At 45.6% G+C, this 20,000-nt stretch overlaps 1 pseudogene; it reads right to left on the reverse strand.

The window, feature by feature from the left end:
• Positions 1-20,000, reverse strand: part of LOC109885379 (vacuolar protein sorting-associated protein 8 homolog) — a 106,863-nt pseudogene that overhangs the window by 73,641 nt on the left and 13,222 nt on the right.

The raw sequence follows: 20,000 nt of genomic DNA on the forward strand, positions 1-20,000 counted from the left end.
GGAGAAAGAAAGGAGGAGAGAGGAGAGAGAAAGGAGGAGGGAGAGGAGAGGAGAGAGAAGGAGGGAGAGGAGAGAGAGAGAGAAGGAGGGAGAGAGAGAGAAGGAGGAGAGGAGAGAGAGAGGAAGAGAGAGAGGAGAGAGGAGAAAGAGAGAGGAGAGAGGAGGAGGGAGAGAGGAGAGAGGAGGAGGGAGAGGAGAGAGAGAGGAGGTGGGAGAGGAAAGAGGGAGGAGAGGAGAGAGGGGAAGAGGGAGGAGAGGAGAGAGGAGGAGAGGAGAGAGGGAAGAGGGAGGAGAGAGGGGGAGAGGGATGAGAGGAGAGAGGGATGAGAGGAAAGAGGGATGAAATCGAGCAGGAGGAAAACAGTCTCTCAGAGATCAAACCTCTCTGTCTCTCTTTGATCATGTTCTACAAGTCACCCTGACCGGACTCCCTTACACAATACATCAGACACCACACACACATCCGACACACACACATCTGACACATGCATATGGACACACACACACACACAGACACATGCATATGGACACACACACACACATCCGACACATGCATATGGACACACACACACACATCCGACACATGCATATGGACACACACACACACATCCGACACATGCATATGGACACACACACACACATCCGACACATGCATATGGACACACACACACACATCCGACACATGGCATATGGACACACACACACACATCCGACACATGCATATGGACACACACACACACATCCGACACATGCATATGGACACACACACACATCCGACACATGCATATGGACACACACACACATCCGACACATGCATATGGACACACACACACATCCGACACATGCATATGGACACACACACACATCCGACACATGCATATGGACACACACACACATCCGACACATGCATATGGACACACACACACACACACAGATGACACATAGGCTATTACACCTGTTCAACGTCACACTAACATCAATCCCCCCACACACAGTACAGTGAGTGTTACTGTTACCGTGAGTGTTACTGTTACCCTGAGTGTTACTGTTACCCTGAGTGTTACTGTTACCCTGAGTGTTACTGTTACCCTGAGTGTTACTGTTACCCTGAGTGTTACTGTTACTGTTACCGCGAGTGTTACTGTTACCGTGAGTGTTACTGTTGCCGTGAGTGTTACTGTTACCCTGAGTGTTACTGTTACTGTTACCGTGAGTGTTACTGTTGCCGTTAGTGTTACTGTTACTGTTACCCTGAGTGTTACTGTTACTGTTACCGTGAGTGTTACTGTTACCCTGAGTGTTACTGTTACTGTGCTGCTGCTCCAGTTTCAACTGTTCTGCCTTATTATTATTGGACCATGCTGGTCATTTATGAACATTTGAACATCTTGGCCATGTTCTGTTATAATCTCTACCCGGCACAGCCAGAAGAGGACTGGCCACCCCACATAGCCTGGTTCCTCTCTAGGTTTCTTCCTAGGTTCTGGCCTTTCTAGGGAGTTTTTCCTAGCCACCGTGCTTCTACACCTGCATTGCTTGCTGTTTGGGTTTTAGGCTGGGTTTCTGTACAGCACTTTGAGATATCAGCTGATGTACAAAGGGCTATATAAATATATTTGATTTGATTTGATACTGTTACCGTGAGTGTTACTGTTACCGTGAGTGTTACTGTTACCCTGAGTGTTACTGTTACCCTGAGTGTTACTGTTACCCTGAGTGTTACTGTTACCCTGAGTGTTACTGTTACCCCGAGTGTTACTGTTACCCTGAGTGTTACTGTTACCCTGAGTGTTACTGTTACCCTGAGTGTTACTGTTACCCTGAGTGTTACTGTTACCCTGAGTGTTACTGTTACCCTGAGTGTTACTGTTACCCTGAGTGTTACTGCTAGTGTTACCGTGAGTGTTACTGCTACTGTTACTGTTACCCTGAGTGTTACTGCTACTGTTACTGTTACCGTGAGTGTTACTGTTACCGTGTGGGTTACTGTTACCGTGAGTGTTACTGTTACCGTGTGGGTTACTGTTACCCTGAGTGTTACTGTTACCCTGAGTGTTACTGTTACCCTGAGTGTTACTGTTACCCTGAGTGTTACTGTTACCCTGAGTGTTACTGTTACCCTGAGTGTTACTGTTACCCTGAGTGTTACTGTTACCGTGTGTGTTGCTGTTACCGTGTGTGTTCCTGTTACTCTGAGTGTTACTGTTACCCTGAGTGTTACTGCTAGTGTTTACCGTGTGTGTTACTGTTACCGTGAGTGTTACTGTTACCGTGAGTGTTACTGTTACTGTTACTGCTAGTGTGTGTGTTACTGCTAGTGTGTGTGTTACTGCTAGTGTGTGTTACTTCTAGTGTGTGTTACTGCTAGTGTGTGTGTTACTGCTAGTGTGTGTTACTGCTAGTGTGTGTGTTACTGCTTAGTGGTGTGTGTTACTGCTCGTGTGTGTGTTACTGCTAGTGAGTGTTAGTGTGTGTGTTACTGCCTAGTGTGTGTGTTACTGCTAGTGTGTGTTACTGCTAGTGTGTGTGTTACTGCTAGTGTTGTGTGTTACTGCTAGTGTGTGTGTTACTGCTAGTGTGTGTGTTACTGCTAGTGTGTGTGTTACTGCTAGTGTGTGTGTGTTACTGCTAGTGTGTGTGTTACTGCTAGTGTGTGTGTTACTGCTAGTGTGTGTGTTACTGCTAGTGTGTGTGTTACTGCTAGTGTGTGTTACTGCTAGTGTGTGTTACTGCTAGTGTGTGTTATTGCTAGTGTGTGTTATTGCTAGTGTGTGTGTTACTGCTAGTGTGTGTGTTACTGCTAGTGTGTGTGTTACTGCTAGTGTGTGTGTTACTGCTAGTGTGTGTGTTACTGCTAGTGTGTGTGTTACTGCTAGTGTGTGTGTTACTGCTAGTGTGTGTGTTACTGCTAGTGTGTGTGTTACTGCTAGTGTGTGTGTTACTGCTAGTGTGTGTGTTAGTGTGTTACTGTGTCCAATGCCCCCAACACCCTAATCAGTCATTTGAAGAACTACAGAGAGGAAACACCCTGCAGAGAGATGAGGATACCTCATTAACACAGTCCTTACAGCAACACAGAGGATACCTCATTAACACAGGCCTTACAGCAACATGGAAGAGTATACCTCATTAACACACTCCTTACAGCAACACGGAGGATACCTCATTAACACACTCCTTACAGCAACACGGAGGATACCTCATTAACACAGTCCTTACAGCAACACGGAGGATACCTCATTAACACACTCCTTACAGCAACACGGAGGATACCTCATTAACACACTCCTTACAGCAACACAGAGGATACCTCATTAACACAGGCCTTACAGCAACATGGAAGAGTATACCTCATTAACACACTCCTTACAGCAACACGGAGGATACCTCATTAACACACTCCTTACAGCAACACGGAGGATACCTCATTAACACACTCCTTACAGCAACACGGAGAATACCTCATTAACACACTCCTTACAGCAACACAGATGATACCTCATTAACACACTCCTTACAGAAACACAGAGGATACCTCATTAACACACTCCTTACAGCAACACAGAGGATACCTCATTAACACAGTCCTTACAGCAACACAGATGATACCTCATTAACACACTCCTTACAGCAACACGGAGGATACCTCATTAACACACTCCTTACAGCAACACAGAGGATACCTCATTAACACAGGCCTTACAGCAACAGAGGATACCTCATTGACACAGTCCTTACAGCAACACGGAGGATACCTCATTAACACAGTCCTTACAGCAACACAGAGGATACCTCATTAACACACTCCTTACAGCAACACAGAGGATACCTCATTAACACAGTCCTTACAGCAACACGGAGGAGGATACCTCATTAACATACTCCTTACAGCAACACAGAGGAGAATACCTCATTTACACAGTCCTTACAGCAACACAGAGGATACCTCATTAACACACTCCTTACAGCAACACAGAGGATACCTCATTAACACAGTCCTTACAGCAACACAGAGGATACCTCATTAACACAGTCCTTACAGCAACACAGAGGATACCTCATTAACACACTCCTTACAGCAACACAGAGGATACCTCACTAACACAGTCCTTACAGCAACATGGGGGATGTAGAGAGAGGTATACCTCATTAACACACTCCTTACAGCAACATGGGGGATGTAGAGGGGTATACCTCATTAACACAGTCCTTACAGCAACATGGGGGATGTAGAGGGGTATACCTCATTAACACAGTCCTTACAGCAACATGGGGGATGTAGAGGGGTATACCTCATTAACACACTCCTTACAGCAACATGGGGGATGTAGAGGGGTATACCTCATTAACACAGTCCTTACAGCAACACGGAGGAGGATACCTCATTAACACAGTCCTTACAGCAACATGGGGGATGTAGAGAGGAGTATACCTCATTAACACAGTCCTTACAGCAACATGGGGGATGTAGAGAGGAGTATATCTCATTAACACACTCCTTACAGCAACATGGAGGATGTAGAGGTCTGTCACAAAGGGGGGAACATTCCAGGAATCTGTCCCTGATACACACACATACCTGGTTCTTGACTTGAGACACCAGGTCCTCTGGGATGTCTCCTAGTGGATAGGCCCGGCCTGCCAGAGAGCAGCTGAGGGAGGAAGGAAATACATTACTGTGTGTCAGAGAGAGAGAGAGAGAGAGAGAGAGAGAGAGAGAGAGAGAGAGAGAGAGAGAAAGAGAGAAACAGACAGACAAAGGAGAGAGAGAGAGAGAGAGACAAACAGACAGAAGGAAAGAGAGATCGAGAGAGAGAGAAAGAGAGAGACAAACAGACAGAGAAGGAGAGAGAGAGAGAGAGAGACAAACAGACAGAGAAGGAGAGAGAGAGAGAGAGACAAACAGACAGAGAAGGAGAGAGAGAGAGAGAGAGAGAGAGAGAGAGAGAGAGAGAGAGAGAGACAAACAGACAGAGAAGGAGAGAGAGAGAGAGATAGAGAGAGAGAGAGAGACAAACAGACAGAGGAGAGATAGAAAGAGAGAGAGAGAGAGAGAGACAGAGAGAGAGACAGAGAGAGAGACAGGATGTATATGTGTGACTGTACCTGATATAAACGAGCAGCTTGTTACCCATCACCACCTGTTCATCTGTCAGGCAGAAATAGACAAATCTTCTTTCTGAGTTATTTATTTATTAGTTATTAGACATGTTGACATGTTGAAAAACCACAAATCTTCTTTCTGAGTGATTTATTTCCGGAGGGCCTTGCCTTTACTCCCACTAAGATCTCCAGGCTGGTGTTCAATGAATCATGGAATCAGTGCCTACCTGTGAGGGCCCTGCCTTCTCTCAGCGGGGGGCCAATGACCTGGAAGAGTTTCTGAAACACAGGAAGAGAAACCTCAGGGGTCAAGTTCATACATCTCCTTTGATTAAAAACTCCACTCTCTCTGACAGTTTGTCCCTAGGCTGTAGCCGTAGCACTACATCATTTCTTTATCAGGATTCTTTGTGACACCTCGTCTCATATTTCAAAAGGATTTTCCCAGCAGCCTTAGGGCTTCTTTCATTTCTGTTAGATTCCTTTTAGTTTAGGTTGGTTCATCGAACAAATCAAAGCCCCCGTCGCTCCCCAGGGGACTGGTAGATAATGGTGCTGAGAGAACCAGATAACCAGAGAGAGGCAGAGAGAACCAGAGAACCAGAGAGAGGCAGAGAGAACCAGATAACCAGAGAGAGGCAGAGAGAACCAGATAACCAGAGAGAGGCAGGGAGAACCAGAGAGAGGCAGAGAGAACCAGAGAACCAGAGAGAGGCAGAGAGAACCAGATAACCAGAGAGAGGCAGAGAGAACCAGATAACCAGAGAGAGGCAGGGAGAACCAGAGAGAGGCAGAGAGAACCAGAGAACCAGAGAGAGGCAGAGAGAACCAGATAACCAGAGTGGCAGAGAGAACCAGATAACCAGAGAGAGGCAGAGAGAACCAGAGGCAGGGAGAGGCAGAGAGAACCAGATAACCAGAGAGAGGCAGAGAGAACCAGAGGCAGAGAGAGGCAGGGAGAACCAGAGAGAACCAGAGAACCAGGGAGAACCAGAGAGAACCAGAGAACCAGAGAGAGGCAGAGAGAACCAGATAACCAGAGAGTGGCAGAGAGAACCAGATAACCAGAGAGAGGCAGAGAGAACCAGATAACCAGAGAGAGGCAGAGAGAACCAGATAACCAGAGAGAGGCAGAGAGAACCAGAGGCAGGGAGAGGCAGAGAGAACCAGAGGCAGAGAGAGGCATGGAGAACCAGATAACCAGAGAGAGGCAGAGAGAACCAGAGAACCAGAGAGAACCAGAGGCAGAGAGAGGCAGGGAGAACCAGATAACCAGAGAGAGGCAGAGAGAACCAGAGAACCAGAGAGAGGCAGAGAGAACCAGATAACCAGAGAGTGGCAGAGAGAACCAGATAACCAGAGAGAGGCAGAGAGAACCAGATAACCAGAGAGAGGCAGAGAGAACCAGAGGCAGAGAGAGGCATGGAGAACCAGATAACCAGAGAGAGGCAGAGAGAACCAGATAACCAGAGAGAGGCAGAGAGAACCAGAGAACCAGAGAGAGGCAGAGAGAACCAGAGGCAGAGAGAGGCAGAGAGAACCAGATAACCAGAGAGAGGCAGAGAGAACCAGAGAACCAGAGAACCAGAGAGAGGCAGAGAGAACCAGATAACCAGAGAGTGGCAGAGAGAACCAGATAACCAGAGAGAGGCAGAGAGAACCAGATAACCAGAGAGAGGCAGAGAGAACCAGAGGCAGGGAGAGGCAGAGAGAACCAGAGGCAGAGAGAGGCATGGAGAACCAGAGAGTGGCAGAGAGAACCAGATAACCAGAGAGAGGCAGAGAGAACCAGATAACCAGAGAGTGGCAGAGAGAACCAGATAACCAGAGAGAGGCAGAGAGAACCAGAGAACCAGAGAGAGGCAGAGAGAACCAGATAACCAGAGAGTGGCAGAGAGAACCAGATAACCAGAGAGGCAGAGAGAACCAGATAACCAGAGAGAGGCAAAGAGAACCAGAGGCAGAGAGAAGCAGGGAGAACCAGATAACCTGAGAGAGGCAGAGAGAACCAGATAACCAGAGAGAGGCAGAGAGAACCAGATAACCAGAGAGAGGCAGAGAGAACCAGATAACCAGAGAGAGGCAGAGAGAACCAGATAACCAGAGAGGGGCAGAGAGGCAGAGAGAGGCAGAGAGAACCAGATAACCAGAGAGAGGCAGAGAGAACCAGATAACCAGAGAGAGGCAGAGAGAACCAGAGAGGCAGAGAGAGGCAGAGAGAACCAGAGAGAGGCAGAGAGAACCAGATAACCAGAGAGAGGCAGAGAGAATCAGAGAGGCAGAGAGTACCAGAGAGAGGCAGAGAGAACCAGAGAGGACACCTGTAATACATATACCTCCCCCCCATCAGTCTGCTTTCATCTGTGGGTTCAGAGGAGTAGCTGAACAACACACACTCAGCTTTCATCTACCTTCAGACTAAGAGGATCAGTCCCACAAAGGAAGGAGAGAGAGAGAGACAGAGAGAGAGAGAGAGTGAGACAGAGAGAGAGAGAGAGACAGAGGAGAGAGAGAGACAGTGAGAGAGACAGAGGAGAGAGAGAGACAGAGAGAGAGAGAGAGCGAGACAGAGAGAGAGTGAGACAGAGAGAGAGAAACAGAGAGAGAGAAACAGAGAGAGAGGGAGACAGAGAGAGGGAGAGCCAGAGACAAAGAGAGACAGAGAGAGCGAGAGCCAGAGAGAGCGAGAGCCAGAGAGAGCGAGAGCCAGAGAGAGCGAGAGCCAGAGAGAGCGAGACAGAGAGCGAGACAGAGAGCGAGACAGAGAGCGAGACAGAGAGCGAGACAGAGAGCGAGACAGACAGCGAGACAGACAGCGAGACAGACAGCGAGACAGACAGCGAGACAGACAGCGAGACAGACAGCGAGACAGACAGCGAGACAGACAGCGAGACAGACAGCGAGACAGACAGCGAGACAGACAGAATGTGTGTGGAAGATAGTGTTGTATATGTAGGTTCTTTCATATCCAGGAAATAAGAAAACAATAAGAAAGGTTAAAGGTGAAACCTGTCAGTCACTCTGGGGGTGATGTAGTCATTAAACAGTATTATAGTACCTCCATAGGGGTGATGTAGTCATTAAACAGTATTATAGTACCTCCATGGGGTGATGTAGTCATTAAACAGTATTATAGTACCTCCATAGGGGTGATGTAGTCATTAAACAGTATTATAGTACCTCCATGGGGTGATGTAGTCATTAAACAGTATTATAGTACCTCCATAGGGGTGATGTAGTCATTAAACAGTATTATAGTACCTCCATGGGGTGATGTAGTCATTAAACAGTATTATAGTATCTCCATAGGGGTGATGTAGTCATTAAACAGTATTATAGTACCTCCATGGGGTGATGTAGTCATTAAACAGTATTATAGTACCTGCAAAGGGGTGATGTAGTCATTAAACAGTATTATAGTACCTCCATAGGGGTGATGTAGTCATTAAACAGTATTATAGTACCTCCATAGGGGTGATGTAGTCATTAAACAGTATTATAGTACCTCCATAGGGGTGATGTAGTCATTAAACAGTATTATAGTACCTCCATAGGGGTGATGTAGTCATTAAACAGTATTATAGTACCTCCATGGGGTGATGTAGTCATTAAACAGTATTATAGTACCTCCATGGGGTGAAGTAGTCATTAAACAGTATTATAGTACCTCCATAGGGGTGACGTAGTCATTAAACAGTATTATAGTACCTCCATAGGGGTGACGTAGTCATTAAACAGTATTATAGTACCTCCATAGGGGTGACGTAGTCATTAAACAGTATTATAGTACCTCCATAGGGGTGATGTAGTCATTAAACAGTATTATAGTACCTCCATAGGGGTGATGTAGTCATTAAACAGTATTATAGTACCTCCATAGGGGTGATGTAGTCATTAAACAGTATTATAGTACCTCCATAGGGGTGATGTAGTCATTAAACAGTATTATAGTACCTCCATAGGGGTGATGTAGTCATTAAACAGTATTATAGTACCTCCATAGGGGTGATGTAGTCATTAAACAGTATTATAGTACCTCCATAGGGGTGATGTAGTCATTAAACAGTATTATAGTACCTCCATAGGGGTGATGTAGTCATTAAACAGTATTATAGTACCTCCATAGGGGTGATGTAGTCATTAAACAGTATTATAGTACCTCCATAGGGGTGATGTAGTCATTAAACAGTATTGTAGTACCTCCATAGGGGTGATGTAGTCATTAAACAGTATTATAGTACCTCCATAGGGGTGATGTAGTCCTTAAACAGTATTATAGTACCTCCATAGGGGTGATGTAGTCCTTAAACAGTATTATAGTACCTCCATAGGGGTGATGTAGTCATTAAACAGTATTATAGTACCTCCATAGGGGTGATGTAGTCATTAAACAGTATTATAGTACCTCCATGGGGTGATGTAGTCATTAAACAGTATTATAGTACCTCCATAGGGGTGATGTAGTCATTAAACAGTATTATAGTACCTCCATAGGGGTGATGTAGTCATTAAACAGTATTATAGTACCTCCATAGGGGTGATGTAGTCATTAAACAGTATTATAGTACCTCCATAGGGGTGATGTAGTCATTAAACAGTATTATAGTACCTCCATAGGGGTGATGTAGTCATTAAACAGTATTATAGTACCTCCATAGGGGTGATGTAGTCATTAAACAGTATTGTAGTACCTCCATAGGGGTGATGTAGTCATTAAACAGTATTATAGTACCTCCATAGGGGTGATGTAGTCATTAAACAGTATTATAGTACCTCCATAGGGGTGATGTAGTCATTAAACAGTATTATAGTACCTCCATGGGGGTGATGTAGTCATTAAACAGTATTATAGTACCTCCATAGGGGTGATGTAGTCATTAAACAGTATTATAGTACCTCCATAGGGGTGATGTAGTCATTAAACAGTATTATAGTACCTCCATAGGGGTGATGTAGTCATTAAACAGTATTATAGTACCTCCATAGGGGTGATGTAGTCATTAAACAGTATTATAGTACCTCCATAGGGGTGATGTAGTCATTAAACAGTATTATAGTACCTCCATAGGGGTGATGTAGTCATTAAACAGTATTATAGTACCTCCATAGGGGTGATGTAGTCATTAAACAGTATTATAGTACCTCCATAGGGGTGATGTAGTCCTTAAACAGTATTATAGTACCTCCATAGGGGTGATGTAGTCATTAAACAGTATTATAGTACCTCCATAGGGGTGATGTAGTCATTAAACAGTATTATAGTACCTCCATGGGGTGATGTAGTCATTAAACAGTATTATAGTACCTCCATAGGGGTGATGTAGTCATTAAACAGTATTATAGTACCTCCATAGGGGTGATGTAGTCATTAAACAGTATTATAGTACCTCCATAGGGGTGATGTAGTCATTAAACAGTATTATAGTACCTCCATAGGGGTGATGTAGTCCTTAAACAGTATTATAGTACCTCCATAGGGGTGATGTAGTCCTTAAACAGTATTATAGTACCTCCATAGGGGTGATGTAGTCATTCATTCCCCTGTTGAACACGTAGATCATGGCATCATACAGCTGGTTGTCCCAACACATCTGGACCACCTGGATACACAGGGAGAGAACAAGTTACTACTGGAGTCTACAGACTTGATCTGCTGATTGGAACAAAATATCTAGAGGGAAGAGAGGAAACACTGACTGACATCCTCTCTTCTCCTGTCTACTCTCCTCCCCAGTCTCCTCTCCTCCCCAGTCTCCTCTCCTCCCCAGTCTCCTCTCCTCCCCAGTCTCCTCCCCGGTCTGGTCTAATTCCCAGTCTCCTCTCCTCCCCAGTCTCCTCCCCTCCCCCGGTCTGGTCTCCTTCCCAGTCTCCTCTCCTGCCCAGTCTCCTCCCCAGTCTCCTCCCCGGTCTGGTCTCTTTCCCAGTCTCCTGTCCTCCCCAGTCTCCTGTCCTCCCCCGTCTCCTCTCCTCCCCAGTCTCCTCTCCTCCCCAGTCTCCTCTCCTCCCTAGTCTCCTCTCCTCCCCAGTCTCCTCTCCTCCCCAGTCTCCTCTCCTCCCCAGTCTCCTCTCCTCCCCAGTCTCCTCTCCTCCCCAGTCTACTCTCCCGTCTCCTCCCCCGTCTCCTCTCCTCCCCCGTCTCCTCCCCCGTCTCCTCCCCAGTCTCCTCCCCAGTCTCCTCCCCAGTCTCCTCCCCAGTCTCCTCCCCCGTCTCCTCCCCAGTCTCCTCCCCAGTCTCCTCCCCAGTCTCCTCCCCAGTCTCCTCCCTACCTGTTGTATGTCGAGGCTGGTGATGTCCAGATGTATCAGACAGTTCTCTACACTGTCCATCATGTTGTTATCCTGTAGGTGGGTCAGCAGGTCTCTCATGACGGGAGCGGTCACACAGCCCAGACGCTCCGACACGATGTAGGGTTCCAAACTCTCCAGGAAGACCCCCCGAGCCACACAGTTCTCCACCAGGCGGGTATATAGCTGGTTAAACAGTAGGTCCCTATAGGACCACAGAGAGAAGAGCATGATCATGGTACCAGTTCTCCACCAGGCGGGTATATAGCTGGTTAAACAGTAGGTCTCTATAGAACCACAGAGAGAAGAGCATGATCATGGTAATAGTTCTCCACCAGGCGGGTATATAGCTGGTTAAACAGTAGGTCCCTATACGACCACAGAGAGAAGAGCATGATCATGGTACCAGTTCTCCACCAGGTGGGTATATAGCTGGTTAAACAGTAGGTCTCTATAGGACCACAGAGAGAAGAGCATGATCATGGTACCAGTTCTCCACCAGGCGGGTATATTGGACTACTGTCCTTCACTCACGCCGCCAAGCTTACCCTAGTAAAACTGACTATCCTACCGATCCTCGACTTCGGCGATGTCATCTACAAAATGGCTTCCAACACTCTACTCAGCAAACTGGATGCAGTCTATCACAGTGCCATCCGTTTTGTCACTAAAGCACCTTATCCCACCCACCACTGCGACTTGTATGCTCTAGTCGGCTGGCCCTCGCTACATATTCGTCGCCAGACCCACTGGCTCCAGGTCATCTACAAGTCCATGCTAGGTAAAGCTCCGCCTTATCTCAGCTCACTGGTCACGATGGCAACACCCATCCGTAGCACGCGCTCCAGCAGGTGTATCTCACTGATCATCCCTAAAGCCAACACCTCATTTGGCCGCCTTTCGTTCCAGTACTCTGCTGCCTGTGACTGGAACGAATTGCAAAAATCGCTGAAGTTGGAGACTTTTATCTCCCTCACCAACTTCAAACATCAGCTATCTGAGCAGCTAACCGATCGCTGCAGCTGTACATAGTCTATTGGTAAATAGCCCACCCTTTTCACCTACCTCATCCCCATACTGTTTATATTTATTTACTTTTCTGCTCTTCTGCACACCAATATCTCTACCTGTACATGACCATCTGATCATTTATCACTCCAGTGTTAATCTGCAAAATTGTAATTATTTGCCTACCTCCTCATGCCTTTTGCACACATTGTATATAGACCCCCCATTTGTTTTCTACTGTGTTATTGACTTGTTAATTGTTTACTCCATGTGTAACTCTTTGTTGTCTGCTCACACTGCTATGCTTTATCTTGGCCAGGTCGCAGTTGCAAATGAGAACTTGTTCTCAACTAGCCTACCTGGTTAAATAAAGGTGTTCTCAACTAGCCTACCTGGTTAAATAAAGGTGTTCTCAACTAGCCTACCTGGTTAAATAAAGGTGTTCTCAACTAGCCTACCTGGTTAAATAAAGGTGTTCTCAACTAGCCTACCTGGTTAAATAAAGGTGTTCTCAACTAGCCTACCTGGTTAAATAAAGGTGTTCTCAACTAGCCTACCTGGTTAAATAAAGGTGTTCTCAACTAGCCTACCTGGTTAAATAAAGGTGTTCTCAACTAGCCTACCTGGTTAAATAAAGGTGTTCTCAACTAGCCTACCTGGTTAAATAAAGGTGTTCTCAACTAGCCTACCTGGTTAAATAAAGGTGTTCTCAACTAGCCTACCTGGTTAAATAAAGGTGTTCTCAACTAGCCTACCTGGTTAAATAAAGGTGAAATAAAAATATATAAAATAAAAATATAGCTGGTTAAACAGTAGGTCCCTATAGGACCACAGAGAGAAGAGCATGATCATGGTACCAGTTCTCCACCAGGCGGGTATATAGCTGGTTAAACAGTAGGTCCCTATAGGACCACAGAGAGAAGAGCATGATCATGGTACCAGTTCTCCACCAGGCGGGTATATAGCTGGTTAAACAGTAGGTCCCTATAGGACCACAGAGAGAAGAGCATGATCATGGTACCAGTTCTCCACCAGGCGGGTATATAGCTGGTTAAACAGTAGGTCCCTATAGGACCACAGAGAGAAGAGCATGATCATGGTACCAGTTCTCCACCAGGCGGGTATATAGCTGGTTAAACAGTAGGTCCCTATAGGACCACAGAGAGAAGAGCATGATCATGGTACCAGTTCTCCACCAGGCGGGTATATAGCTGGTTAAACAGTAGGTCCCTATAGGACCACAGAGAGAAGAGCATGATCATGGTACCAGTTCTCCACCAGGCGGGTATATAGCTGGTTAAACAGTAGGTCCCTATAGGACCACAGAGAGAAGAGCATGATCATGGTACCAGTTCTCCACCAGGCGGGTATATAGCTGGTTAAACAGTAGGTCCCTATAGGACCACAGAGAGAAGAGCATGATCATGGTACCAGTTCTCCACCAGGCGGGTATATAGCTGGTTAAACAGTAGGTCCCTATAGGACCACAGAGAGAAGAGCATGATCATGGTACCAGTTCTCCACCAGGCGGGTACAGTATATAGCTGGTTAAACAGTAGGTCCCTATAGGACCACAGAGAGAAGAGCATGATCATGGTACCAGTTCTCCACCAGGCGGGTATATAGCTGGTTAAACAGTAGGTCCCTATAGGACCACAGAGAGAAGAGCATGATCATGGTACCAGTTCTCCACCAGGCGGGTATATAGCTGGTTAAACAGTAGGTCCCTATAGGACCACAGAGAGAAGAGCATGATCATGGTACCAGTTCTCCACCAGGCGGGTACAGTATATAGCTGTTTAAACAGAAGGTTAAACACCAGTCTCAACGTCAACAGTGAAGAGGCGACTTCGGGATGCTGGCCTTCTATGCAGAGTAGGGTTGTGTATCGGGGGACGCATGACTTTCAACCTTCGTCTCTCCCGAGCCCGTACGGGAATTGTAGCGATGAGACAAGATAGTAGCTACTAACAATTGGATACCATGAAATTGGGGAGAAAAAGGGGGTAAATTTCAAAAATAAAAGATTAAGATGGGCAAAGGAACTCTGCCTAGAAGGCCAGCATCACAGTCGCCTCTTCACTGTTGAAGTTGAGACTGGTGTTTCGCGGGAACTATTTAATGAGGACTTGTGAGGCATCTGTTTCTACAACTAGACACTAATGTACTTGCCCTCTTGCTCAGTTGTGCACCACTACTCTTTCTATTCTGGTTAGAGCCAGTTTGTGCTGTTCTGTGAAGGGAGTAGTACACTTCGTTGTACGAGATCTTCAGTTTCTTGGCAATTTCTCGCATGCAATAGCCTTCATTTCTCAGAACAAGAATAGACTGATGAGTTTCAGGAGAAAGGTCTTTGTTTCTGACCATTTTGAGCCTGTAATTGAACCCACAAATGCTGTGGCTCCAGATACTCAACTAGTCTAAAGGCCAGTTTTATTGCTTCTTTAATCAGAACAGACGGTTTTCTAATGATTAATTAGCCTTTTAAAATGATGAACTTGGATTAGCTAACACAACGTTCCCTTGGAACACAGGAGTGATGGTTGCTGATAATGGGCCTCTATACGCCTATGTAGATATTACATAAAAATCTGCCGTTTCCAGCTACAATAGTCATTTACAACATTAACAATGTCTACACTGTATTTCTGATCAATTTGATGTTATTTTAAAATGGACCAATATTTAGCTTTTCTTCCAAAAACAAGGACATTTCTACGTGACCTCAAACATTTGAACAGTAGTGTGTGTGTTATGGCTTCACACCCCCTGCTATATTGTGAATAAAGAGTTCACTGTCTAACAGAACACAGAGGGTGTTCTAGAATGGAAGCCTCTCCAACAAAATCCAGGTAGAATCAGGAATTCCCCAGGGCAGTTGTCTAGGCCCATTACTTTTTTCAATCTTCACTAACGACATGCTTTGAGTAAAGCCAGTGTGTCTATGTTTCCAGATGACTCAACACTATACATGTCAGCTACAACAGCGACTGAAATGACTGCAGCACTTAACAAAGAGTGTGTGGAAAGGAATAAGTTTGTCCAAAATATTTGTAAAACTAAAAGCATTGTAATTGGGACAAAATCATTCACTTAACCCTAAACCTCAACTAAATCTTGTAATAAATCATGTGGAAATTGAGCAAGTTGAGATGACTAAACTGCTTGGTGTAACCCTGGGTTGTAAACTGTAAATATGGTCAAAACATATTGATACAGTAGTAGCTAAGATGGGGAGAAGTCTGTCCATAATAAAGTGCTACTCTGCCAACTTAACAACACGATCAACAAGGCAGGTCCTAGGGGCCATAGTTTAATCACATCTGGACTACTGTTCAGTCGTGTGGTCGGGTGCCACAAAGAGGGACTTAGGAAAATTGCAATTGGCTCAGAACAGAGCAGCACGGATGGACACAGACAGCTAACATTAATAATATGAATGTCAATCTCTCCTGGCTGAAAGTGGAAGAGAGATGGACTTCATCACTACTTGTATTTATGTTGAATGCACCGAGCTGTCTGTCTAAACTACTGGCACACAGCTAGGACACCCATGCATACCCCACAAGACATGCCACCAGAGGTCTCTTCACAGTCCTCAAGTCCAGACTATGTGAGGTGCACAGTACTACATAGAGCCATGACTACATGGAACTCTATTCCACAGTACTACATAGAGCCATGACTACATGGAACTCTATTCCACAGTACTACATAGAGCCATGACTACATGGAACTCTATTCCACAGTACTACATAGAGCCATGACTACATGGAACTCTATTCCACAGTACTACATAGAGCCATGACTACATGGAACTCTATTCCACAGTACTACATAGAGCCATGACTACATGGAACTCTATTCCACAGTACTACATGTAGCCATGACTACATGGAACTCTATTCCACAGTACTACATGTAGCCATGACTACATGGAACTCTATTCCACAGTACTACATGTAGCCATGACTACATGGAACTCTATTCCACAGTACTACATGTAGCCATGACTACATGGAACTCTATTCCACAGTACTACATAGAGCCATGACTACATGGAACTCTATTCCACAGTACTACATGTAGCCATGACTACATGGAACTCTATTCCACAGTACTACATGTAGCCATGACTACATGGAACTCTATTCCACAGTACTACATGTAGCCATGACTACATGGAACTCTATTCCACAGTACTACATGTAGCCATGACTACATGGAACTCTATTCCACAGTACTACATAGAGCCATGACTACATGGAACTCTATTCCACAGTACTACATAGAGCCATGACTACATGGAACTCTATTCCACAGTACTACATAGAGCCATGACTACATGGAACTCTATTCCACAGTACTACATAGAGCCATGACTACATGGAACTCTATTCCACAGTACTACATAGAGCCATGACTACATGGAACTCTATTCCACAGTACTACATAGAGCCATGACTACATGGAACTCTATTCCACAGTACTACATAGAGCCATGACTACATGGAACTCTATTCCACAGTACTACATAGAGCCATGACTACATGGAACTCTATTCCACAGTACTACATAGAGCCATGACTACATGGAACTCTATTCCACAGTACTACATAGAGCCATGACTACATGGAACTCTATTCCACAGTACTACATAGAGCCATGACTACATGGAACTCTATTCCACAGTACTACATAGAGCCATGACTACATGGAACTCTATTCCACAGTACTACATAGAGCCATGACTACATGGAACTCTATTCCACAGTACTACATAGAGCCATGACTACATGGAACTCTATTCCACAGTACTACATAGAGCCATGACTACATGGAACTCTATTCCACAGTACTACATAGAGCCATGACTACATGGAACTCTATTCCACAGTACTACATAGAGCCATGACTACATGGAACTCTATTCCACAGTACTACATAGAGCCATGACTACATGGAACTCTATTCCACAGTACTACATAGAGCCATGACTACATGGAACTCTATTCCACAGTACTACATAGAGCCATGACTACATGGAACTCTATTCCACAGTACTACATGTAGCCATGACTACATGGAACTCTATTCCACAGTACTACATAGAGCCATGACTACATGGAACTCTATTCCACAGTACTACATAGAGCCATGACTACATGGAACTCTATTCCACAGTACTACATAGAGCCATGACTACATGGAACTCTATTCCACAGTACTACATAGAGCCATGACTACATGGAACTCTATTCCACATCAGGTGACTGACACAAGCAGTAGAATTAGATAGAAAAAAACAGATAAAAATACACCTTATGGAACAGCAGGGACTGTGAAGCAACACACACACACACACACACACACACACACACACACACACACACACACACACACACACACACACACACACACACACACACACACACACATAAATTTAGTACTGTAGATATGTGGTGGCTGTAGAGTAGGGGCCTGAGGACACACAGTGTGTTGTAGATATGTGGTGGCTGTAGAGTAGGGGCCTGAGGACACACAGTGTGTTGTAGATATGTGGTAGTTGTAGAGTAGGGGCCTGAGGACACACAGTGTGTTGTAGATATGTGGTGGCTGTAGAGTAGGGGCCTGAGGACACACAGTGTGTTGTAGATATGTGTTAGTGGTAGAGTAGGGGCCTGAGGACACACAGTGTGTTGTAGATATGTGGTGGCTGTAGAGTGGGGGCCTGAGGACACACAGTGTGTTGTAGATATGTGGTAGTTGTAGAGTGGGGGCCTGAGGACACACAGTGTGTTGTAGATATGTGGTAGTTGTAGAGTAGGGGCCTGAGGACACACAGTCTGTTGTAGATATGTGGTGGCTGTAGAGTGGGGGCCTGAGGACACACAGTGTGTTGTAGATATGTGGTAGTTGTAGAGTAGGGGCCTGAGGACACACAGTGTGTTGTAGATATGTGGTAGTTGTAGAGTAGGGGCCTGAGGACACACAGTGTGTTGTAGATATGTGGTAGTTGTAGAGTAGGGGCCTGAGGACACACAGTGTGTTGTAGATATGTGGTAGTTGTAGAGTAGGGGCCTGAGGACACACAGTGTGTTGTAGATATGTGGTGGCTGTAGAGTGGGGGCCTGAGGACACACAGTGTGTTGTAGATATGTGGTAGTTGTAGAGTAGGGGCCTGAGGACACACAGTGTGTTGTAGATATGTGTTAGTGGTAGAGTAGGGGCCTGAGGACACACAGTGTGTTGTAGATATGTGGTGGCTGTAGAGTGGGGGCCTGAGGACACACAGTGTGTTGTAGATATGTGGTAGTTGTAGAGTAGGGGCCTGAGGACACACAGTGTGTTGTAGATATGTGGTAGTTGTAGAGTAGGGGCCTGAGGACACACAGTGTGTTGTAGATATGTGGTAGTTGTAGAGTGGGGGCCTGAGGACACACAGTGTGTTGTGAAATCTGTGAATGTATTGTAATGTCTTTAAAATGGTATAAATTGGACCCCAGGAAGAGTAGCTGCTGCCTTGGCAGGAACTAATGGGGATCCATAATGAATACAAATGCTAGGAGGCTCTGGGGCAGGGATGGGACCCGAATAGACTGATAATAGAATTCTCTGGAGCCGGGACGGGATGGCAGTTCTTAAGTGAAGGAAGGAGCCTTTTAGTCCAGTCCGAGTGCAGCGGAGAGCAGAGTAGCAGCCCCTTCGGCACAGAGATGGACAGAGAAAGGAAGATCTCTCTCCAAACTAAGGCCGACCACCACAAAGGGTTATGAAAGAACAAACTGAAAGCACGTTCCCACAGGAACAAACCAACTGAAAGCACGTTCCCACAGGAACAAACAAACTGAAAGCACGTTCCCACAGGAACAAACAAACTGAAAGCACGTTCCCACAGGAACAAACAAACTGAAAGCACGTTCCCACAGGAACAAACAAACTGAAAGCACGTTCCCACAGGAACAAACAAACTGAAAGCACGTTCCCACAGGAACAAACAAACTGAAAGCACGTTCCCACAGGAACAAACAAACTGAAAGCACGTTCCCACAGGAACAAACAAACTGAAAGCACGTTCCCACAGGAACAAACAAACTGAAAGCACGTTCCCACAGGAACAAACAAACTGAAAGCACGTTCCCACAGGAACAAACAAACTGAAAGCACGTTCCCACAGGAACAAACAAACTGAAAGCACGTTCCCACAGGAACAAACAAACTGAAAGCACGTTCCCACAGGAACAAACAAACTGAAAGCACGTTCCCACAGGAACAAACAAACTGAAAGCACGTTCCCACAGGAACAAACAAACTGAAAGCACGTTCCCACAGGAACAAACAAACTGAAAGCACGTTCCCACAGGAACAAACAAACTGAAAGCACGTTCCCACAGGGACAAACAAACTGAAAGCACGTTCCCACAGGGACAAACAAACTGAAAGCACGTTCCCACAGGGACAAACTGAAAGCACGTTCCCACAGGAACAAACTGAAAGCACGTTCCCACAGGAACAAACTGAAAGCACGTTCCCACAGGAACAAACTGAAAGCACGTTCCCACAGGAACAAACTGAAAGCACGTTCCCACAGGAACAAACTGAAA

This window comes from Oncorhynchus kisutch, unplaced genomic scaffold (assembly GCF_002021735.2).
Source record: "Oncorhynchus kisutch isolate 150728-3 unplaced genomic scaffold, Okis_V2 scaffold732, whole genome shotgun sequence".
NCBI lineage: Eukaryota > Metazoa > Chordata > Actinopteri > Salmoniformes > Salmonidae > Oncorhynchus > Oncorhynchus kisutch.